This window comes from Apodemus sylvaticus, chromosome 23 (genome assembly GCF_947179515.1).
Source record: "Apodemus sylvaticus chromosome 23, mApoSyl1.1, whole genome shotgun sequence".
Classification (NCBI taxonomy): Eukaryota; Metazoa; Chordata; class Mammalia; order Rodentia; family Muridae; genus Apodemus; species Apodemus sylvaticus.
Window position 1 is genome coordinate 57,084,108 of NC_067494.1, and position 25,971 is coordinate 57,110,078.

Here is a 25,971-nt window from a genome sequence, read left to right on the forward strand (position 1 = left end):
TTCCTTCTCCACACACTTTTCTTTATCCCAGCCAACTGGAAAGGCCAGATAATCCTAGGGAATACTCAAGGAAATATGGCCAGAAAATCAGGTAGGCTACAATGAATTATCACCTTTCACTGCATTCTTCTCATTCCAACTTCTTAGCTCTGCAGCAGACCTTTTTATATGGACTCTACTCACTTTCTACTCCCATTCCAAGAAGACTAATTCACCATTCATTCTTCTCATATTTGAAATCTCCAAAACCCCTCTTCTTGCCTCAACTTCATTCCTAAATGTCAGCTACTAATACCTACAAAGACATTTTTTTCTTGGATATGTTTGTGGACACTCTTGGTGATGGTGGGTTTTGGAAAACAATCTTAGTAAGAGGGTCTCTAGTGGATGAATTTAGGCTTCTTGCCAGCAGAAGAAATCAGGATTTGAAGATAAGAATTCCAGACTGCCTCGTTGAAGCTCTTTTTTTATTTTTACATGAAATTTATCAAGTTAATTTCTTCATAATGAAATTTCTACATGGTCTAGGGGCTAACTTGTAAGACCCATTACCTAAGCAATTCTCAGCCACAGGATATCTCCTAGATTGCTATTCCTCTCTCTAGGGCTAAGATATGCAAAGGCTCCGAGAAACCCTCAAAAGATCAACCCCATAAGATTTCAGATAACAAACACTGAAAAAAATGCCTACTTCAAAGCTCATGTGTCCACAATCTGGATTCCAAGGATCTCCTAAAATTCTACAACAAGACTTACCTATCCAGATAGTAGACAATTTCCTACAAGACAACAGAAAAACACCAGGAAGAACAACATTGACAAAAATAAAATAAGAGAAATCAACAATGATTGGTCCTTCATATCTCTCAATATTAATGGTTTCAATTTCTCAATAATAAAAAGACACAGACTAATAGCATGGATGTGAAAATAGAATCCATTATTTTGTAGCATCAAATGAAAATACCTCACTGTCGGTAATGTACATTACCTCAGGATAATGTATTGAAATATTTTCTAAGCAAATAAACCTAAGAAGAAAATTTATGCATTTACATCAATGTGTAATAAAATAGATTTCAAACCAAACCTTATCTGAAAGTATAGTGAAGAATAGTGCACACTTGTCAAAGGATAAAAAAAAAAAAAAAAAAAAAAAACCTAAGATTTTTATCACAATTCTTATCTGTGTCCCCAATCTAAGGGCACCCATGTTCACAAAAAAATACTATTACGGTTTCATATATACCCTCACAATGTTAGTGGGAGACACCAATGCATGTGTGTGTGTATGTCTTCATTCATCAAGAATCCAGATAACTCTTGAGTAGGTGCACAAGTGTAACCCATCAGGAGCACAGAGCATGTTAACTGTCACTACACTCAACTTATATTAATTGTCAGTTTATTGAGACAAAAACTAAACAGAGAAATACCATAGTAACATAACTTTGTAAACCAAATGGGCCTAATCCATATTCATGGTTTATTTCCCCCACACATACATAGTGAATGTTGTTCTCTATGGAAACAGGCAACCTCAAGAGGGAGGAGACCTGGGAGGTGACAGACTCTCAGCAATCAATGGGATGAACCTTAGAGGAGATATCCTACAGTGGGGAGAGGTAACGTTTTGAGCACACCTCCAGCAGAAAGTCAGGGCATCAAGTGTGGAGTGGGTTTCCATCCCATAGTCAAAACACTGACCCTAATTGTTCCTGTCTGAAAGAACTTCAGGGAAGCAAATGGAGAGGAGCCTGAGGAAAAGAAGTTCCAGTGACAGACCCACAGTGGAATCCAGCTCAATGGGAGGTCCCAAGGCCTGACATTATTAAGGAGGCTATGTAGTGCTCACAAAAATGGACCTCTCATGACTGCCTTCTGAAAAACCCAATAAGCAGGTGAAAGAGTCAGATGCAAATGTTTGCACCCAATCAATGGACAGAAGTTGCTGACCCCTGTGGTTGAATTAGGGAAATGCTGGAAGAAGCTGAGGAGGAGGGTCACCCTGTAGTAGGAACAGAAGTCTCAATTAACCTGGACTCCCAAGATCTCTCAGACACTGGACTACAAATCAGACAGCTTACACCAGCTGATATGAGACCCGACACACATAGAGCAGAGGATGGCGGCGTCTGGGTTTACTCAAAGAAGAGGCATGCAAACCTCAAAAGGCTGAAGGCCCTATGGAGTTTAGAGTTCTGGTTATGGGGGACATGGTTATGGAGACTTGGGGGCAGGGAGAAGGTATATTATGTAGGTCAGTGGGAGGGTAGTATGGCAGGGGAATAAAATTTGGAGTTCAAAATAAATAAATATAACTGATAAAAACTTTTGTATAATTGTCCAAATACTCATACATAAAGGAAGTCAAAACACATAAAAAGAAATGTAAAAGCAAGACAAAACAAAAACTCACTGCATCCTGTCAGTAATAATGGATTACAGCTATATATAAACAACAACATGTACAACAGAAAGAATTCAATCTCATGAAAAATAAATAATTTCCTACCAAATAAAACTGCATTGAGACAGGAATAAAGATATGAAAAAATAGTTTTATAATTAAATGTAAATGATTACACAGCATATTCAAACTCAGTGGGCACAATGATAGTCATTGAAAGACGGAAGTTCAACAGGATTTTACTAGCACATGTATTAAATTCAGTATGTGGGAGGCAGATCCAGGAGGGTTTAGACTAGTCTGTAGAACTAGATTCAAAATAAGCCAAGGCTACACAAATACCTCTTCATTTAAAAAAAGAAGAAGAAAACAAGAAAAGAAGAAGAGTGATTTAACAGTACTTATTTAACAGCACACCAGAAGCCTCACATCTGAAAGATATGGATATTTTCCTCAATATATACCACTTACTAGAATTAAAGAATATCAGTATAACAATTTATGCAGAACTCTAACCAATAGTGAAATGGAAGAGCTCTCTAAAACTCTCCCACTGACGTACCTCCCCTAAAATCTAAAACAAATAAATTTATGACAGAATTCTTTGAGACTTTCAAAAATACAATACTGTTACTCCCATATTTTCTCAAGCAATATAAACAGAATAAACATTGCTCAATTCAGGTTATGAGGCCAGAGTCATCATAATACCCAAGCCACCTAAAGATCTAACCAAAAAGAAGTTTTATAGATTGATTTCTCTTATCAGCCATAGTACAAATATACTCAATAAAATACTTCCAAAGTAAATCCTAGAACAAATAAAAAATAGCAACTACCATGATCAAGTAGCCTTTACCCCACAGAGGCAAGGAAGATTCCACATACAAAAGTCAGTATATGTATGTATGTATGTATGTATGTATGTATGTATGTATGTATGTATGTGTGTGTACAATGAACATGTTTACATAAAGCAAGTGGGTAACGCATTTTGAAGAATTAAAAAGACTCAAGGAAGTTGGGCATGGGGTGCCATGTGAAGCCAGTTTGGAAAAATACATAAGAAAATATGACACAAAGGTCATAGAGTAAGAGGGTGGCTCTTTGAACTGAGGAATGGAATAAGTAGTAAGATGAGCAAGAGATGTGGGTTTCAAATGGGAAAAAACTGGCAAAGTACATGAACCATGTGAAATGTCATGAGAAAATGTATTAATTTAAAGTAAAATAACCATTTCACACAGACGAATCTGACTTCAGTCCTGAATTTGGCCTCCTGAAGTTTTTATTTGTACTCATCACAGATGAATGTGCTTAGCCTTCTTATGACAATCCCTCCATCTCACATCTCCTTATATCCACACATCAGCCACCTAGGACAGACGTTCTTGTACTGCACACATACAATGTTGATATTTAAATATACAACAAAATCTAGAAAAAGAAAACAAGCCCTGTGTGACTCATCATAAATGCTAAATACTACACATCCTAACGCACAACTAACGATTGCCTATATTTGCGCTGCTTTCTCTGCAGTTCATATCTATAGACAGAGACTCATCAGACCACAATTATCAGTAGACACTCCCACTTGCAATGCAGGTTCTAAACTATTATCAAGAATAGAAGACTATGAAAATTGTATAAGAAGATTTTACTCATTAAACTCAGGTTTACTTGCCACTTACTGTTTGCTTCTAAAATACTAACTGTAAGAATTCTTCACAGTTACTACTGGAATGCAAAATTAGCAAAGTCAATGTAGAAAATCAAAGATAAAGTAGAACAAACTGGTCAAAACAAGGTATTGAGATGTGAGGATTGAGGGTCAGATTTGGAAATAGTGTGTTGGACTCAAATATTCAGCTTAGTTTCTCATTAATAATAATGGAGAATAGTAGTGCTATTCTATACTTGTATAGGATTTGAAATGAGGTACAAAGGTCTAACATTCTCTTTGGGTCTTCTTAAATATTTTAAAAGCAACATTTAATATGTAAGTATTGTGGTTCTGTGATGATTTTTGGATACAGCAGGATTCAGGACATTCCTGGATATATCATGATTTTTAATTCTCAAGATAAGGTAAGTAAGTTTTTGTTTAGATATTCTGTACCAGTCACTGATGTCACATTCTTGGTACAACATTCTCAGTGAACAAACATCAAATGCTCTAAACATGAGGTTGCTTTTCCCTGACATGGGAATTGTAATACAATGGTCAGTGTGCAATTATGACCTCAGACTTTATGAGTCCTTCCTGAAGGTGGACCATCTAACAAAATCCATCGACATTATTTCAAGTGTTCACATAAACAGATTTTGTGGCAGTCCTGGGACCCCATTATCACAAAGTGGATTCTTTTCAGGGACCGTGATTTCCACAAACATGAGTGATGTCATTCGTCTAACTACTCTCATGCACATGTATCAGCCAAGTTTACAACATGCATGGTAGACATCAGATGAAGATCCTCAGGAGACAGTGTCAAAGATTCCTCCAGGGGTGAGGAAACAGTTGTAAAAAATGAAACAGGAATATAGATGTAGCGTTGCCCTTGGCCACAGGGATAATAGAACATTGGGATATATTGGTACCTGTTTGATTTGTTGATCTGTGTGGCACTTCACAAAGCATTCTGCCCAGGCTTAGAGAAGGAAAAGATATGTTCAGTTTGATTTTACTCTTCTTGCTTCTGAACGTTCCTATTTCTGTGACTGATTTTATTTACCCCAGGTGCTTTTGGAGAATACTGCAGAATATTGATAAGGATGGAACCCTGGGAACAGGTTGCAGCTTCTTTATTCAAGCAGTGAAATGGCCTGTGGAGAAAGAGAATTTCAGTTCTATTTTAAATACACACTAAGTGCTTTTGTATTTTCCATGTAAATGTGATAATGAATATTTCCTGAGTCTATTGATGCTGAGGAGCAAAAACATGCAAAGGGTGTTTTATACTGTGTGATTAGTATGCAAAACAAGAAAGAACTCCAAATTCTATTAGAGACTCAATGCTATATTACCACTTTAAGTTGACAGAGGATGTTTTGTTTTTGTTTTTGTTTTCCAGCCTGCTCCCCCCCCCCCCCATACTGGGATGGAAGTTGAGTAATAAAACAACTTCAGGCCATTATAAATCACATATTCCCTCTCCTAGACAGTTTCCATAGCACAGCAGCACCATGATATCTTATTGAAAGATAGCATTTTTATGACTTTATCTTAGGTGTTTTTTTGTTTTTTTTAAAGATTTTTTTTTTTTATTTATTTTACATGAGTACACTGTAGCTGTCTTCAGACACAACAGCAGAGGGCATCAGATCCCATTACAGATGGTTGTGAGCCACCATGTGGTTGCTGGGAGTTGAACTCAGGACCTCTGGAAGAACAGTCAGTGCTCTTAACCGCTGAGCCATCTCTCCAGCCCCCTTAGGTGTGTTTTTGCAAATGACCACAGAATCTGGTGATGGTCCTTCCATAACCTTGCAGCTTCTAGTGTTTCTGCTGGGGCCATTAATGTTGGAGACAGAAACAGCAGTGCAGAGTCTTCATACAGATACTCAGTGACTTTCTTAAATTTGTTCCTTTGTGATCCCCGTTTATGAAATGAAGCTGCATCAAGAACACATATAAGAAATCTGTCCTCTGTGAAATTCATATTTTGATCTATACAAATTCCCCTACATTTAGGTCTTAAAATGTCCAGTTCCTTGCCCTCTTATTAGAATAAAGAAGGAATGTACTAACAATAAATAATATATTTTCATTCTTTGAAAAGTGATATTATTACTTGTATTGGTGATTAGTTACCTTCCTAGTCACTATCCGGCATAACAACAATGGCTGTGATAGTTGGCAATATTGGAGAATAAGGACAGAGGACTTACTTACTAGGTCATCTGTGCCATTATGTAAGGAGCATATATGTCTTGTCTCTTTATATCTGTGGTTTTAAATTGGATACTTTTAATATTAAAACTTATGCCTGCTCTTCAGTAATTTTACAGAATAGTTTGTAAATATATTTTTAATATATTATTTTGTAAATATTTTTTAAAAATATTTTTCATATTTTACCAGTGTTGACATTATCCACATTTTGATTTTGTGGACTTTTTTTTCTATATTCTTTGTTTACATTCCGAATGCTTTCCCCTTTCCCGGTTCCCCCCTCCCCATCGTTTGCATAAGCTCTCTTCCCTCTGCCCATTTGCAAATCTCCCCCCTCCCATTTCCCTGTCCTGGTACTCCCCTCCAATGTTGGATCAATTCTTATCAGAACCAGGGCCCTCTATTTCCCTTTTCTTGGGAGTCATTTGATATGCTAATTGTGTCTTGAGAATTCAGGGCTTCTGGGCTAATTAATATCCACTTATCAGTGATTGCATTCCATGTGTATTCTTTTGTGATTGGGTTACCTCATTTAGGATGATATTTTCCAGTTCCAACCTTTGCCTAAGAATTTCATGAATTCATTGGTTTTAATTGCTGAGTAGTATTCCATTGTGTAAATATATGACATTTTCTGTATCCATTCCTTCATTGAGGGACATCTGGGTTCTTTCCAGCTTCTGGCTATTATAAATAAGGCTGCTATGAACATAGTGGAGCATGTGTCCTTATTGCATGCTGGGGAATCCTTTGGGTATATGCCCAGGGGAGGTATAGAAGGGTCCTCCGGAAGGGTCATGTCCAGTTTTCTTAGGAACCGCCAGACTGATTTCCATAGTAGTTGTACCATCTTACAATCCCACCAGCAGTGGAGGAGTGTTCCTCTTTCTCCACATCCTCGCCAACACCTGCTGTCTCCTGAGTTTTTAACCTTAGCCATTCTTACTGGTGTGAGGTGAAATCTCAGGGTTGTTTTGATTTGCATTTCCCTAATGACTAATGATGTTGAACATTTCTTAAGGTGCTTCTCAGCCATCTGAAGTTCTTCAGATGAAAATTCTTTGTTTAGCTCTGTATCCCATTTTTTTTATATAATCACTATTTTTTTATTTGATATATTTTTTATTTACATCTCAAATGATTTCCCCTTTCCTGGCTCTCCACTCCCCAAAAGTCCCATAAACCCTCTTCCCTCCCCCGTACCCCTATTCACCACTTCCCACTTCCCTGTTCTGCTATTGCCCCATACTGCTGCACTGAGCCTTTCCAGAACCAGGGACCACTTCTCCATTCTTCTTGAACATCATTTGATACGTGGATTATGTCTTGGGTATTCCAAGTTTCTAGGCTAATATCCACTTATCAGTGAGTACATACCATGATTAATCTTTTGAGACTGAGTTACCTCACTTAGTATGATATTCTCCAGCTCCATTTATTTGTCTAAGAATTTCATGAATTTATTGTTTCTAATGGCTGAATAGTACTCCATTGTGTATATATACCACATTTTTTTTATCCACTCCTCCCTTGAGGGACATCTGGGTTCTTTCCAGCTTTTAGCTTTTATAAATAGGGCTGCTATGAACATAGTGGAGCATGTACCCTTATTACATGCTGGGGAATCCTCTGGGTATATGCTCAGGAGTGGTATTGCAGGGTCCTCCAGAAGTGACATGAATAGTTTTCTGAGGAACCATCAGACTGATTTCCAGAGTGGTTGTACCAATTTGCAACACCACCAGCACTGGAGGGAGGAGTGTTTCTCTTTCTCCACATCCTCACCAACACCTCCTGTCTCCTGAGATTTTAATCTTAGCCATTCTTACTGGTGTGAGGTGAAATCTCAGGGTTGTTCTGATTTGCATTTCCCTAATGACTAATGATGTTGAACATTTTTTAAGATGCTTCTCAGCCATCCAAAGTTCTTCAGGTAAAAATTCTTTGTTTAGCTCTGTACCCCATTTTTAATAGGGTTATTTGGTTCTCTGGGATTTAACTTCTTGATTTCTTTGTATATATTGGATATTAGCCCTCTGTTGGATTTAGGGTTGGTGAAGATCCTGTCCCAATTTGTCGGTTGCCATTTTGTCCTTTTGACAGTGTCCTTTGCCTTACAGAAACTTTGTAATTTTATGAGGTCCCATTTGTCAATTCTTTATCTTAGAGCGTAAACTATTGGTGTTCTGTTCAGGAACTTTTCTCCTGTGCCCATGTCCTCAAGGGTCTTCCCCAGTTTTTTTTTTTTTCTATTAGTTTCAGTGTGTCAGGTTTTATGTGGCGGTCCTTGATCCACTTGGAGTTGAGCTTAGTACAAGAAGATAAGAATGGATCAGTTCGTATTCTTCTGCATGCTGACATCCAATTGAACCAGTACCATTTGTTGAAAAGGCTATCTTTTTTCCACTGGATGTTTTTAGCTCCTTTGTCAAAGATGAAGTGACCATAGGTGTGTTGGTTCATTTCTGGGTCTTCAATCCTATTCCACTGGTACACTTGCCTGTCATTTTACCAATACCATGCAGTTTTTATCACTATTGTTCTGTAGTAATGTTTGAGATCTGGGATACTTATTCCCCCAGAAGTTCTTTTACTGTTGAGAATAATTTTAGCTATCCTGGGCTTTTTGTTATTTCAGATGAATTTGAGAATTGCTCGTTCTAACTCTATGAAGAACTGAGTTGAGATTTTGATGGGGATTGTATTGAATCTGTATATTGCTTTTGGCAAGATAGTCATTTTAACTATATTAATCCTGACAATCCATGAGCATGGAAGATTTTTCCATTTTCTGAGGTCTTCTTTGATTTCCTTCTTCAGAGATTTGAAGTTTTTGTCATATAGATCTTTCACTTGTTTGGTTAGAGTCACACCAAGATACTTTATGTTGTTTGTGGTTATTGTGAAGGGTGTCATTTCCTTAATTTCTTTCTCAGTTTGCTTATCCTTTGAGTATAGGAAGGCTACTGTTTTGCTTAAGTTGATTTATTTATTTTTTACATTGCAAATGATTTCCCCTTTTCTGGGTCCCCACTCCCCTCAAGTCCTATAAGCCCTCTTCTGAAGTTGTTTATCAGCTGGAGGAGTTCTCTGATAGAGTTTTTTGGGTCACGTAAGTATACTATCATATACTCTGTGAATAGTGACAGTTTGATTTCTTCCTTTCCAATTTGTATCCCTTTGACCTCCTTATGTTGTTTAATTGCTCTAGCTAGGACTTCAAGAACTATATTGAAAAGATATGGAGAGAGAGGACAGCCTTGTCTAGTCCCTGATTTTAGTGGGATTGCTTCAAGTTTCTCTCCATTTAGTTTGATGTTGGCTACCGTTTTGCTGTATATTGCTTTAACTATGTTTAGGTATGGGCCTTGAATTCCTGTTCTTTCTAAGGCTTTTAGCATGAAAGGATGCTGAATTTTGTCAAACACTTTTTTAGCATCTAATGAAATGACCATGTGGTTTTTTTCTTTGAGTTTGTTTATGTAGTGGATAGCATTGATGGATTTCTGTATATTGAACCAGCCCTGCATCACTGGGATGAAGCCTACTTGATCATGGTGGATGATTGTTTTGATGTGGTCTTGGATTCAGTGGGCAAGAATTTTATTGAGTATTTTTGCATCGATATTCATAAGGAAAATTGGCCTGAAGTTCTCTTTCTGTATTAGTTTGCGTTCTCTAGAGTCACAGATCGTATGGATAGTCTTTATATAGTTAGGGAATTTGTCGATGACTTACAGTCTATAGTCCAACTCCCCAACAATGGTCAGCAGCAGCTTGGATGGAAGTCCAAGGATCTAGCAGTTGTTAAGTCCCACGAGGCAAGCAGGCAAGGAAGAGTGAGTAAATCTTACTTCTTTCAATGTCCTTATGTATCTCCAGCAGAGGGTATAGCCCAGATTAAAGGCTGTAGGTCTCCAACAGAGGGTGTGGCCCAGATTACAGGCCTGTGGGTCTCCAGCAGAGGGTGTGGCCCAGATTAAAGGCATGTGCCTCCATGCCTTTAATCCCAGAAGATCTTGAACTCAGAGATCTCCTTGTCTTAATCTTCTGAAATTCATAGCCACTATGCTTCAAGATCTCTATGCCAAGATCCAGGCCAGAAACTTATATCTCTGAGCCTCCAGATTAGGATCATAGGTGAGCCTTCCAATTCTAGATTGTAGTTCATTCCAGAGATAGTCAAGTTGACAAGCAGGAATAGCCACTACAATCCACCCCTTGTCAATTTGACACAAATAATATCTCATGTCCACATGAAACAATAACAAGGTCATGAATATGCCTAACATGATATAACTATTCCTCGTACAATCGCAAATGCATTTGTAAATTTACAAAGGGGCAATGTCCCTTGGGAACATTCTTTTAGTGTTTCAATACCAATTGATGTTAAAGTAATTGGAAGAAAGACAAATGTATCCTCAACACAATAAGATAGAAGCATTCATATTACTTATAATCCTCATTTCTGCAACTGGTTATGTGGTCTTAGCTGGTATTTGTAACTTCCTTCCTCTGCTACCCATTCTGTATTTCCTTCACCTTCAGCAAGCACCTCAGCAGGTCTTGGCTCTTTTCCTGTAGGATTGACCCATACCTTCATTCTTGATGGGTCTATGTCCTTTGTCATCCTGCTTGGATTAGGCTGTTGTAGTTTCCCATTGACTTTAATCACAGGACATGGTAGTACTAAGAAACACCCTATGTCTGCACTCCAGACATAATCCTGCTTACCTCCATTGTGGAGAGGCAATCCAATTTCCCCATGGTACTCTGGATCTATCACCCCTCCTAACACTGTTATTCCTTTCTTAGCCTGTTGGTTTAAGGGCATTAGAAGCCCAAAATGGCCAGGGGGAAATCTGAGCTTCCAGTTCAATGGAATGTTTGTTGTGGCTCCTGGTAGGAGCACTCCCCCCTCTGGAACCAAAACTTCTAGGCCAGCAGAACCTAAAGTTGTGGGGACAGGAAGCAAAAATTTTCCTAGAGGGTCACTAGGAGTGATAGTGAGTGGAACTATTCCCTTTTCCACCCCTTGATTCCTGGACCCATGGATCCTGGCTATGGGAGAAACTGTACCATATATTGAACGCTGATTCAAAGCATATACTGCCTTCTGACGAACTCTGCCCCAGCCCTCCATGCTGTTGCCACCTAATTGGCGCCATAACTGTATCTTCAAAAGGCCATTCCATCTTTCTATCAGACCAGCTGCTTCAGGATGATGGGGAACATGGTAAGACCAGTGAATTCCATAATCGTGGGCCCACTGTTGCACTTCTCTGGCTGTGAAATGAGTTCCTTGGTCAGAAGCAATACGGTGTGGAATACCATGATGATAGATAAGGCATTCTCTGAGTCCATGGATGGTGGTTTTGGCAGAAGCATTACGTGCAGGAAAGGCAAATCCATAACCAGAATACGTATCTACTCCAGTAAGAACAAAACACTATCCTTTCCATGGGGGAAGTGGTCCTATATAGTCAACCTGCCACCAGGTTGCTGGCTGGTCACCTCGAGGAATGGTGCCATATCTGGGGCTCAGTGTTGGTTTCTGCTGTTGGCAGATCTGGCATTCAGCAGCAGCTGTAGCCAGGTCAGCCTTGGTGAGTGGAAGTCCGTGTTACTGAGCCCAAGAATAACCTCCGTCTTGGCCACCATGGCTACTTTGTTCATGTGCCCACTGGGCAATAACTGGGATGGCTGGGGAAAGAGGCTGACTGTCCACAAAATGGTCATCTTATCTACTTGATTATTAAACTCCTCCTCAGCTGAAGTCACCTTTTGGTGAGCATTTACATGGGACACAAATATCTTCACATCCTTTGCCCATTTGGAGAGATCCATCCACATACTTCTTCCCCAGATGTCTTTCTTACCAATTTTCCAACTGTGATCTTTCCACATCCCTGACCATCCAGCCAATTCATTGGCTACAGCCCATGAGTCAGTGAACAATCATACATCTGGCCATTTCTTCTTCCAAACAAACTCTAAGATCATATGCACTGCCCGAAGTTATGCCCACTGTTGGATCTTTGTGTGGTTTTGGTATCAGCGTAATTGTGGCTTCGTAGAACGTGTTGGGTAGTGTTCCTTCTGTTTCTATTGTGTGGAATAGTTTGAAGAGTATTGATGTTATGTCTTCTTTGAAGGTCTGATGGAATCCTGCACTACAACCATCTGGTCCTGTGCTTTATTTTGGTTGGAAGGCTTTCTATGACCCCTTCTATTTCATTAGGGGTTATGGGTCTGTTTAGATGGTCTATTTGATCCTGGTTTAATTTTGGTATTTGGCATCTGTCTAAGAAATTGTCCATTTCCTCCAGATTCTCCAGTTGTGTTGAGTATAGGCTTTTGTAGTAGGATCTGATAATTTTCTGAATTTCCTCAGTTTCTGTTGTTATATTTCCCTTTTCATTTCTAATTTTGTGAATTTGGATACTGTCTCTGTGCCCTTTCGTTAGTCTGGCTAAGGGTTTATCTATCTTGTTGATTTTCTCAAATAACCAGCTCCTGGATTTGTTGATTCTTTGTATGGTTTTCTTTGTTTCCACTTGATTGATTTCAACCCCGAGTTTAATGGTTTCCTGTCTTCTTCTCCTCCTGGGTGAATTAGCGTCTTTTTGTTACAGGCTTTTAGTTGTTCCGATAAGCTTCTAGTGTATGCTCACTCCAGTTTCTTTTTCGAGGCACTCAGGGCTATGAGTTTTGCTCTTAGCACTGCTTTCATTGTGTCCCATAGATTTGGATATATTGTGCCTTCATTTTCGTTAAATTCTAAAAAGTCTTTGATTTCTTTCTTTATTTCTTTTTTGACCAAGGTATCATTGAGTAGAGTATTGTTCAGTTTCCATGTGTATGTGGGCTTTCTGTCGTTTTTGTTGCTATTGAAGATCACTTTTACTCCATAGTGATCTGATACGAGGCATGGGATTATTTTGATCTTCTTATATTTGTTGAGGTCTGTCTTGTGACCAATTATATGATCGATTTTGGAGAAGGTACCATGAGGTGCTGAGAAAAAGGTATATTCTTTTGCTTTGGGATAAAATGTTCTATATATATCTGTTAAATCTAATTGGTCCAAAGTTTCAATTAGTTTCACTGTGCCCCTGTTTAGTTTCTGTTTTCCTGATCCATTGAGGAAAGTGGGGTGTGAAGTCACCCACAATTATTATGTTAGGTACAATGTGTGCTTTGAGCTTTAGTAAAGTTTGTTTTATGAATGAGGGTGCCCTTGCGTTTGGAGCATAGATGTTCAGGATTGAGAGTTCTTCTTGGTGGATTTTTCCTTTGACCAGCAAGAAGTGTCCTTCTGTGTCTCTTTTGATGACTTTAGGTTGAAAGTCAATTTAATCTGATAATAGAATAGCCACTCCGGCTTTTTTCCTGAGACCATTTGCTTGTAGAATTGTTTTCCAGCCTTTTACTCTAAGGTAGTTTTTGTCTTTGACACTGAAGTGTGTTTCTTGTATGCAGCAAAATGTAGGGTCCTGCTTTCATATCCAGTCTTAGTCTATGTCTTTTTTATTGGGGAATTGAGTCCATTGATGTTAAAAGATATTAAGGAATAGTGAATATTGCTTCCTGTCATTTTTCATGTTAATTTTATATTTGCGTGGTTTTCTTCTTTTGGGTTTGATGAAAGAAGGTTACTATCTTGCTCTTTCCAGGGTATAGTTTCCCTCCTTCTATTGGTGTTTTTCCCCTATTATCCTTTGTAGGGCTGGGTTTGTAGAAAGATATTGTGTAAATTTGGTTTTGCCATGGAATTTCTTGGTTTCCCCATCTATTGTGATTGAGAGTTTTGCTGGGTATAGTAGTCTTGGCTGACATTTGTGTTCTCTTAGAGTCTGCATGAGATCTGCCCAGGATCTTCTAGCTTTCATGGTCTCTGGTGAGAAGTCTGGTGAAATTCTGATAGGTCTTCATTTATATGTCACTTGGCCTTTTTCTCTTACTGCCTTTAATATTCTTTGTTTAGTACATTTGGGGTTTTGAATTTTATGTGATGGGAGGTATTTCTGTTCTGGTCCAGTCTCTTTGGAGTTCTGTAGGCTCTTGTACATTCATGGGCATCTCTCTCTTTAGATAAGGGAAGTTTTCTTCCATAATTTTGTTGAAGATATTTGCTGGCCCTTTAAGTTGTAAATCTTCACTCTCATCTATGCCTATAATCCTTAGGTTTGGTCTTCTCATTGTGGCCTGGATTTCCTGGATATTTTGGGTTACCAGCTTTTTGCTTTTTGTATTTTCTTTCACTGTTGATTCCATGGTTTCTATGGTGTCTTTGGCATCTGAGATTCTCTCTTCTATCTCTTGTATTCTGTTGTTGATATTTGCATCTATGGCCCCTGATTCCTTCCCAAGGTTTTCTATCTCCAAAGTTGTCTCCCTTTGAGATTTCTTAGTTGTTTCTACTTCTGATTTTAGATCCTGGATGGTTTTGCTCAGTTCCTTCAATTGTTTGATTGTGTTTTCCTGTAATTCCTTAAGAGATTTTTGTGTTTCCTCTTTCATGACTTCTGCCTGTTGACCAAAGTTTTCCTGTATTTCTTTAAGTGATTTTTGTATTTCCTTCTTATTGGCTTCTATCTTTTGACCTGTATTCTCCTGAATTTCTTTCAATGATTTTTGTCTTTCCCTTGTAAGGGCTTCTAACTTTTGATTCATTTTCTCCTGAATTTCTTTAAGAGTTTATTTATGTCCTTCATGTGTTCCTGTAACAGCATCATGACCAGTGCTTTTAAATCCAAATCTTGTTTTTCTGGTTTGTTGGGGTATCCAGGACTTGCTGTTGTTGGAGAATTGGGTTCAGATGCTGCCATATTGCCTTGATTTCTGTTAGTAACGTTCCTACATTTGCCTTTTGCCATCTAGTTCTGACTTAGTTGGTCTTGTTGCCACTGGCTAGTGCTTCAACCTCCTGTGAGCCTGTAAGGCTATTTCACACAACATTGGATGACTGGGTTTCCCCTGGCACAGATTGCTGATGTGTTGCCCTCTTCTTGTGTGCTGTTGGAGCCATGCTGTGTCTTGCCCCAATGTTATTCTTGGGTTGTCTCAGTGAACCTGGTGCTCCCAGTCTGCTCTGTCATGGAGCTAAGATGGCGGCAGGGAGTCACTCCATGTGCTGATCCCCATGTAGGGCACAGGCCCCACAACAGGCTGGCACCCAGATGAACCATCTATCTTCCCAGGGCCTGGGTGCAGGCAGATCCCTGGCAATTTGAGCCCCCAGAAATCTTAAACTCGGGATATATCAGTACCTGGTGCTGCCTTTCTGCTCTGTCAGGCAGCAAAGATGGTGGTGGGGTAATTTTGTGGACTTTTGATAGTGTTTTTCAGTCACAGTACTTTAGATTACAAAGCCACTCTGATCACTCAAGTTTTTTATGACTCTTAATGTTTAATTTGGAGGAGTTAGTGTTTGATTTGTACAAGTATCAGTCTCAAATTTCTTTTATGTTTTACTGAAATTTTTAAAGACATCTTTTTTGTGTGTATTCATGTAGAATATTCTGAAAGGGCTTTTTTTTTTTTTTATAAAAATACTTGACAGATATACAACAGGAATACAGATATTTAATTCTTAGTCAAAATTAATAATGAAGCACTATATTTGATATTTTTCAGTTAGCTGTTTTGACGTAATTCAGAAGAGATAGTAAATTTTCTTTTCATAAACATAAACACAAAACAGAATTATTCCATTGTAGCTGAATTTTAGAAAGAAAGAGCATTTAAGAAAATGATGATTATCTGGGGATATGATAATATATTGCCCCCTCATGACATGATCCAAATATTGCCACAGAAGACTGCTGTGTACTCAACTGTCATTTTTTCACTGCCTTTGTCAATAGTCACTCCATACAAAAATACCATAAACTCAATGGCACACACACATTTTACATATTTTTACTAATTTCAAATGAATGTGTCCATCTTTCTGTTTAGTAAAAGCATTTGGTGATTTAATTATTGTCTTAGGAAACATTCAAAAACCAGAGGGGGGAAAAAACTCAGTGAGAACATAACAATAGTACATCTCATTTATGGGAGATGGCCGTTCATGGACATATGAGAATTTTAAGAGCTTCTAGCATCTTTTGTCATCTCAAACACATAACACAGGTCATTTCAATATTTAGGGAATGAAGGCAATACAATCTAGTGCAGGATCGTCCTTTTATTGACTGCAAATTATATCTATAAATTGTTGTCCTTATAAACACTGTAACCTTTTACAGAGTACACACTGAAAATCTAAAGTTTGCTCTGGTCTTTGCTTTTTCCATAAGTGAAATCAACAGGGACCCTGATCTTTTGCCAAATATGTCTCTAAAATTTACATTCTCAGAATACAATTGTGATTGGGAATCCCAATTAAAAAGTCTTATTCATTTGAATTTACAAAATCATGAAATTCTCCCTAAATATATCTGTAACGATGAAATGTGTTCAGTAGCACTCACAGGACTAAACTGGACAACGACTCTGACATTTTATATAATCCTAAACAACTTCATATCTCAGCAGGTAAGTGTGTGTGTGTGTGTGTGATCATGTATTAGGGGCAGGGAAGGATTCATGAAATCAGATATCATGGTTGCCCCCATAATCTTAGTAGGCCTGAGTCAATTTATGTAGATCAAGGGTACTATTCAGAGGCTTTATGGAGCTTTCAAATGTTATTTTTAATGATATTGAGATGAGGAAAGAAGTAATAGCTAGCTGCAATTCCTAGAAATCTGAGAAAAATGTGTTTATAAGTTCTTAAGAATTCATTCTATCCCATGCTGCTTCCTGTGTTCTAGTTCCTTCATCTTACTTATGGACCCTTTCATCCTGTCCTGAGTGCTCATAAAGAATTTCCCTATCTATATCAGATGGCCTCTGAGGATACCTTTCTAGCCCTTGCCATGGTCTCCTTCATAATTCATTTCAGTTGGAACTGGGCAGGGTTAGTCATCTCAGACAATGATAAAGGTATGCAATTTCTCTCCTTTTTGAGAAGAGAGATGGAAAACTACAGTCTGCTTTGCTTTTGTCAGCATGATCCCAGTCAGCATGCATTTATACATGAGCAGAGCTGGAGGGTATTACAACCGAATCATGACATCATCCACAAATGTTATCATCGTATATGGTGAACAGACAGTACTTTAGCTGTGAGCTTCAGAATGTGGGACTCTCTAGATATGCAGAGAATATGGGTTACCACCTCACAGTGGGATGCCAGTCCAAGTAAGAAAGACTGTACATCTCCTAACTTATACGGGACTTTTGCTTTGGACACCACTATGGTGAGATTTTTGGTTTTAAAAATTTTGTCCAGACATTGAACCCATTCAAATACTCAGATGACTATCTGGTAAAGCTGGAATGGATGTATTTAAACTGTGAAGTCTCAACAACTAAATGTACAACATTGAAGAACTGCTTTTCCAATCACTCATTGGAATGGTTAATGGCACATACTTTTGACATGACCTTTAATGAAGAGAGTTATTATATATACAATGCTGTGTATGCTGTTGCCCATGCACTCCATATGTTGACTTTTCAAAAATTTGAGAATCTGCCCACTGACAATGAGAAAGAACAAAATTATGTCTGCTACAAGGTAGTGCTTCTTCTATTATATAATGTTTCTTATTATCAATGTCTTTAAGAGTCTTTTAGATGCCCAACTCAAGTGTGCTAGAAAATATTTTCCAAATAGAATGACTTATGGAAACTTTCATACTGATATTGTAAATCTAGACGTTGTTATAAACCTCTAATGCAAAGAGCATTGAGCAAAGGTGTAATTTTTCTATGTAGTACTGTGATTTATGTTCTAATACTGAAAACATATCCAGTCCTTCCTCATGAACCCACTCGATGATGAATCTTTGTTCATTAATTATCAAATATGTTACAAGCACTCTAGGGGAATGTTTTAACTAGAGAGCCCAACTTATGCACTTTCCACTGTAGGTGAGGGACATTACATGTAGCTTGAGAGTATTTACAGAAGAAATAGTGCTAGAATTTACTAAATTCCTGAATGCTCATGTGTGTATATGTATATTTCTCACTGTATACTTGTATGCTTCTGTATTTCTATATATTGGTGTCTATATCTATATTTGAATATATATAAAATGTATGTATCTATCTATGTGCATATATATGTGTGTGTGTGTGTGTGTGTGTGTGTATGTATGTATTTGTGTATCTGCGTATTGTCTATCTATGGCAGTTAACAAAATTTTCTGTGTTTCAGTTGCTTTCTGTATGGTTGATTTTGCCTAAGTGTATATTCCTGTGTATATTTATCAATGCATGTATATGCCGGTGAGTGTGTGTTTTGTGTGCTTTTGTGTATGTTCTTTTATTTCTGTGTAACTGTTTTGCTTTGCCTGTGTGTCTTTGTAAGAGAACATGAATTTGTTGTGTGACAATGTCATTCCGTGGGTGTCATTATGTGTATGTCTACCTATTTATATTCCTCTGTACATGTGTTTTCATGTAGTTTTGTGTATGTGCATCTGGGTAATCATTTTGTGTGTTTTTTGTCTGTTTGACTATTTTGTTGCATATTCTGACTCAGCTTGTATCTGTATATTCAAAGATGTGTTTGGGCATGTATGTGGATGTTTATATAAATAACTGCGTGCTCCAGCCATGTGTGTATCTCTGTACAGATTAGAGTATCTGTTTCATGTGACTGTATGTTACATACTACAACTACAATTTTGCACTTGTTTGTAATTTTCTCTTAGAGAACTAAAATAACAGAAACAATACATTTTGTTTATCGGGCTGGAGAGATGGCTCAGTGTTTAAGAGCACTGACTGCTTTTCCAAAGGTCCTGAATTCAAATCCCAGCAACAATATGGTGGTTCATGGCCATCGGTAATTGGATCTGATGACCTCTTCTGGGGTGTATAAAGAGAACTACAGTGTTCTTACATATAATAAATGAATAAATCTTTAAAACAAAACAAAAAAAACTTTGTTTATCTCTTTGCTTTCACTGAGATTTTCACCTGCATACTATCAATTAAGTTGCCATTAAGATGAAATAAGAATGCATATTCTTACTTTAAGGAAGAATATATACTCTATAGTATGCTTCCTGTCTTTCAGCTGGGTTCCTCTATGAGAAAGATTCACTTCACTAATCTTGTTGGGAACAGAGTGAATATGAACCAAAGAGAAAAGCTGCAGGAAGATTATGACATTTTCTACATTTGCAATTTTCCACAGGGACTTGAACTTAAAGTGAAAATAGGAATGTTTAGCCCCTATTTTATAAATGGTCAGCAGCTACATTTGTCTGAAGATATGATAGAATGGGCAAAAGGAAGTACAAAGGTGGGTTTGACATAACTGTACTAATTTAAATTACACTGTCAAGTGTGTGCATGCAACCTTCCTTGATGAAATTGATTGTCAAATGAAGGACCCATTTTTTAGCTTCCAAAACTAAGTTTATTCTTTTCATTTTTCAGAAGTTTTTAGTAATTCACTGAGGATTTCTGACATGTATACAGTATATTTGCATCATACCAGATCCTATTGCTTGTCTTTAACATTATTGTAAACTGTTTTTAGAAAACAGTTTGATATTACTTCCAATAAAGTTAGCAATATTCTCTTGGTCCTATTCTTTTTACTATAGAGTGATTTCTTTACTTATGATGAACCTCTTTTAAGATCAAAAGATACTTAAAGACTCTTGTCCATTTTAAGTATAGAATACATTAGACATAATCAAGTCACTGATTTTTATTATGTAATTTTAAGCCTGTTTACCAATTAGTTCTAAATTTCCAACATCTCTATGTAAAAATACATTAACATATTATGACAATTTTAGATACTTTTTGAACTATATATTGTTTTTGGAGTTTTAAAAATATGTGTATGCTTGTTTTTTTTTTCTGCATGTATATCATTGCAACACCTGAATGAATAGTATATACATGTGTTGGAATCTCAGAGCAATTGCAAGAGCTCCACGCCAGTCAGTGGGTGCTAGAAATCAAATGTGGGTCCCCTTCAGTGGTAGCAGTTGTTCTTGAGAGCTGAGCTATTTCTGCACTCTTGACTCATGTTTTGAAAAAGATAATGTTGACTGAAGAAAACTTCTTGGCCCCACTAATTCTTGCATATGTCATTCAACCAAACAAGGATGAGCATAGTTTCATTCTCAATATGGGGAGAAATTGTTAGTAATTGCTTTTGAGGAGATTTGAAAATGAAATATCTAATCTGCATACTAGGCATATTATAGGTATGAATTGTACTATGCTTGGTTCTAATGTGCCATATTCAAATGGCCCCAAAACAAAGTTGGTTAAATGTCTTCAAGTTGATATGAAGATATTCCCAGGTTGCTCATTCAGGTAAAATTTATATTTGTTTTATTTCCTCAATGTGATTAAGAATATAATTCTTAGGGAAAAGAACATAAGAAGTAAAAGCATAGTTACAGAGCTACATATATATTTAAAAGATAGCATAGAAATATCATGTGTGTTCTAACCTGGCCTTTCGTGATTCCAATACATCTACTGGAAGACTATAGATTTTTATAAATGTAACCAGTGTTCTATTCATATATATTCTATTTCCAATGTAGAAACTAATAAATAAAAACATGAAGACATCAGGGAAATATGATTCAAAAGCTTAGAGTCATAGACTTAAGTGAGAGTATATTTAATGTTATACTAAACAAAGAATCAAAGAATGAAGATAACAATGTTAAAAAAAGTCAAAGAAGGTAGTAACTGCCTCTGGGACAATACAATGAAAGCATAGACAATGAGTATGTATAGGACAGTGAGCTTCCAGAAAAGTATAAAATAATGAAAGAATTTCCAACTAAAATATATAATTGAAAAACAAAATAAACCAAATAACTATCTCTGTGAAAAGACTCACAAAATAAATTTTCGAAGTTGAGGACATGATAGCAAGATTTGAAGACAAAGTACAAGAATTAGTAACTACAAACTATGACAAAGATAAAACAAAAAGGAAAAATGAAAATCACAGTGACTAAGAGAGTCACTCTCTTAATGATTAAAAGATACCTTTTCAAACCTGTGTGAACAATACAAAGAAAGACATACTCTATATATCAACTGGAAATCCATTCTATTGTAGCTGTGTATTTCCAAAATAATGTGGGAAATGAGGACATCTGTCTAGTAAAGGCATTTAAATGCCAAATAATGAACTTTTGAAATGAAATAGACCTTGAGATAGTTTTCTTAAAATTTGTTGTGGAACAAAGGAAGAAAATGAAAGCTGCAACAGATAATCTTGTGTAATAGAAATTCCCTCTCTGTATAACAACAGGTTCCACCAGCATCACTCATTTTTAAATGAAAGTAGTTCATTCATTCTGTCATTCATTCTTTTATTTACTTTATATCCAGGCACCAGTTTGCAGTCCCTACTCTATATTTACTCCATCTATTCTTCCCCTTCTTACTATCCAATACTCCTTCATTCTTCAGAATAGGGGATTCACTCCCCCAAAGATATCAACATGCTTTGGCATATTGTGTTGTACAGTAAATAGGCACAGTTTCATTTTCTCCTAATGAAGCCAAGGAAGGCAGCCCAGTAAGGGTAAAATTTCCCAAAGTCAGGCAACAGAGTCAGTCATAGAATCTGCTACTACTTTTAGGGGTCTCATGTAATGACCAAGCTTCACAAAGTTACATTTGGAGGACCTAGATTACTCTCATGCATTAATTGTAGCAAGTGGTTCAGTCCCTATGAGGTATTAGAGCCTCAGGTAAGTTGATTATGTAGGTTTTCTTGTGTCCTTGATCCCTCTGGCACTTAAAATCCTTCTTTCCCGTCTTATCCAGGATTCCCCAAGCTTTGCCTATTGATTGGATATTGATCTTTGCATGTATTTCAATCAATTGCTGGGTCAATTCTGTCTGATGATAGTAATGCTAGGCTCTTCCCTGCAAAAATAACAAAAATATTATTACGAGCATCACCGGTGGGTTTTCTCTCATATCAAGGTTCCCCAACTTGTTCAGTCACTGGATAACTATCCCCTGAACGTCTGTTATTTCTTTACAGCCACACAACTTTACGCAGGGTAAATTGTAGATTGAAGGTTTTGTGGTTAGAATGCTGATTCAGTCACAACACTTGACATCTTGACTGGTTATTGGAGATGGCTATTAAAGGCTCCATATCATTCTTTGCTAGGAAACTTAGCCAGTCATCCTTGTAGATTACTGGGAGTTTCTATTGCCCTAGGATTCTAGCTTGACTTAGAGATGCCACCCCCATCTTAGTGGTCTCTCCCAATAATCTGTTCCTCTGTCCTTTTGTTCTCATCCAACCCTATTCCCATTCAGTCCCCAAATCTATTCAACCATGATATCTATTCTATTTCCCCTTTTAAGGCGACACATGTTTCCCATCTTGTGCCATTTTTGTTACTTAGCTTCTTTAGTTATATGCAGTGTAACACATCATGCTTATTCTTAAATAGGAGAATAAATATTGTGTATTTAAAACATAACTGCCAATCCAGTTACTATATCCATTGAATTTATTCTTCATAAAAAAGGAGAAAGAAAAAATATCAGGATGAATAGTATTAGAATACGTCATAACAAATGAATGAGTACCATAAAAGACCTTAAAAGAACTCCATCCAATTTAAAAGTAAGATGAACACAAGAGGTCAAAAAGACATATAAACCATACTCGAATGTGTGACAGAAAACAACTATTACAAAAACATCAAATTTTGAAATAGCAACTAAAATACACTTTACAAATAATATTAGTAATAATTGAGTTTTTGTGGTCACCTCTAATCAAAATGACAGATAATGAGTTTATTTCATTTTAACATAATATTTTTATTGGTTCTTTTCAAATTTCCAAATATGCACTTGATTGTACTCAATGTCCTATCCTTTCATGTTTGTCTGACTATGGCAGGACCCAACAAAAAATAAAACATCCAGGTTAAAAAGTCCAATTTCTTTTATTTATGTATTCACTGGATATGATAGTTTGTAGATGGTTGGCCTAGAGAATGTGTAGCCTTATGGAGTAAAATTGTCACTGTGGGTGTGGGCTTTAAGAGCCACTTTCTAGCTGCTTGAAAAAGTCAGTATTCTGCTAGCAGTATTCAGTGAAGTGATAGAACTTCAGCACCTTCTGTACCCATTCCTGCCTGGATGCTGTCATGTTCCTGTCTTGATGATAATGCACTGAACCTCTGAACCTCTGAACCTGTAAGCCAGGCAAAATTAAATGTTGTCCTTTAATTTTAATATTTGCCTTTGTCATGGTATTTCTTCACAGCTGTAAAACCTTAAATAAGACCCTAGAACATCATCAAACTCTCAGTTCCTGCCTCATAAGTAGAACGTAGCTCATCTCTCCCAAACTCCCTCAAGAAGCTCTCATTTTTGGAAAGCTAACATCAGATTTCTTACCATATATTTTAAGAATTCTTTTTATATCTTCCTATTTAAACTTCTTCTCTTTCTTGGATTGTGGGTGAAGCACAGTGGTTGTGATGTTGGTAGGAGTTGTTACAGAAAATGTTCATGAACCTCCTTCATACATATGAATCTACAATCATTCATATCTGTGCAAAAGTTGTTTCCTAGCACTTTAAAACCAGGAAGCAAAGATAGTGGGGTTCTAAATGCTTTCTGGTGTTAGCAGAGAAAAAAAACACATTGTTCCTAACTATAACAGTAGCACAGACCCAGACAAGGCCCATAACTTTCTTGTTTCAGGAGTATCTAACTACATCATTCCCATGTGTACAGCTATCCAAGTTATTGTCTGTGCAGTCTGGCTAGATACTTCTCCTCCTTTTGTTGACATTGATGCACAATCAGAGCATGGTCACATCATCATTGTTTGCAACAAAGGTTCAGTCACTGCTTTTTACTGTGTCCTGGGACACCTGGCCTGCCTGGCTTTGGGGAGCTTCATTCTGGCTTTCCTTTCCAGAAACCTGCCCGGAACCTTCAATGAAGCCAAGTCCATGACATTCAGCATGTTGGTGTTCTGCAGTGTCTGGGTCACTTTCCTCCCTGTTTACCATAGCACCAAAGGCAAGGTCATGGTGGCTGTTGAGATCTTCTCCACTTTGGCTTCCTGTGCAGGGATGCTGGTATGCATCTTTGTTCCCAAATGTTACACGATACTCTTTAAACCAGACAGAAATTCTCTTCAAATGATCAGGGAGAAATCATCTTCCCATGATTACTTTCCATAAATTCTAACTGACACGTGTATAGTTGGTTTATAATCACCAAATATTGGATTACATTGTCATATGTATCTGTTTTGGGGATGATTCTCACTGTTTCCTCTTGTGATTTTGCCTAGTAATATCTTGACTACTGAGGTCTACATTGTCTCCTACATTTATCCACTATGTTTTCCATCAATTGACCCCTTTGCAGAAAGAGAAATACAATCCTGATTCATTCTAGGAGTTTGAAGAGTTCTTCTATGAACATAGAGGTGTGAGGAGTATTTTTACCAACAGTTTGACAGAATATTTCAGGAAATGCATTAATATCTCAGCAACTAAAGCCATGCCCTGCTCTTGAAGAGGAAATGACTCAATACTCAATCCCACCAACTACTATTAAAAACCACATGTAACAATAGCTACAAGGAATCAGATGGTCTCTTCAGGACTCCAAATTTTCATGAATTTATTTATGTACATAATGACACACACACAAACTAAAATCACATACATTTTTTTAAAAATATAGAAGAATAGTACAAACGCTTGACACTGGCATTCTGCTTTCCAATGTTCTTCCATGGTATCAGAAATAGAGACACCTTCTGAGAAAAGATGAAATATGGGGAGGGATGACTGGGTTTATGTCCAGGCATTTTACGTAAGAATCCTCAACTTTAAGTGAATCATGAAGGACACATTTGTGAGATAGACAGGGAAAGCAGAGCTTGTTGAAATGATTTCTTCTATGTGTGCAATTTAGATTACTCTGCAAAAATCAACTTTGACACCACAGAATAATCTGAGGTAGGCAGCTGGTGGAAGTCAGTGCTGAGAGGAGATGAAGGGGATTGGCCCAGAAATTGACTGGGGTTGATGGTTCTGGCAGCCAGAAGTTAGGAAAGAGAAAGGGCAGATAGCAACCATTGCCATACACACACCTGCACACAAACACACACACCTTCACACAGACTCATGCACACATACACACACATGCACACACACACAAAGAGAGAGAGAAGTGAGCGAGCGAGAGAGAGAGAGAGAGAGAGAGAGAGAGAGAGAGAGACAGAGACAGAGACAGAGAGAGAGACAGAGAGAAGTAATGGTTGAACTAATACAAGGTACTGCAACAGACATATTAAAAACCCATATATATATTCACATGTTAGAAGACAGGAGCAATGCTCCAAAAAGCAGCGTTTCATGTACAACACTATATGCAACAGTTTGACAGAATATTTCAGGAAATGCATTAATGTCTCAGCAGCTAAAATCATATATACAAATATGCACATGCATACATATATACACACATACTGGTGGGCAGATGGAACAAAGTTCCAACAAGCAGGCTTCAAGCATTTTGCACATAATATACATACATA

General features: G+C 37.4%; 1 pseudogene; it reads left to right on the forward strand.

The window, feature by feature from the left end:
• The first annotated feature begins 5,082 nt into the window (after positions 1-5,082).
• On the forward strand, positions 5,083-24,601 carry LOC127673803 (vomeronasal type-2 receptor 116-like; annotated as a pseudogene).
• Positions 24,602-25,971: the final 1,370 nt, after the last annotated feature.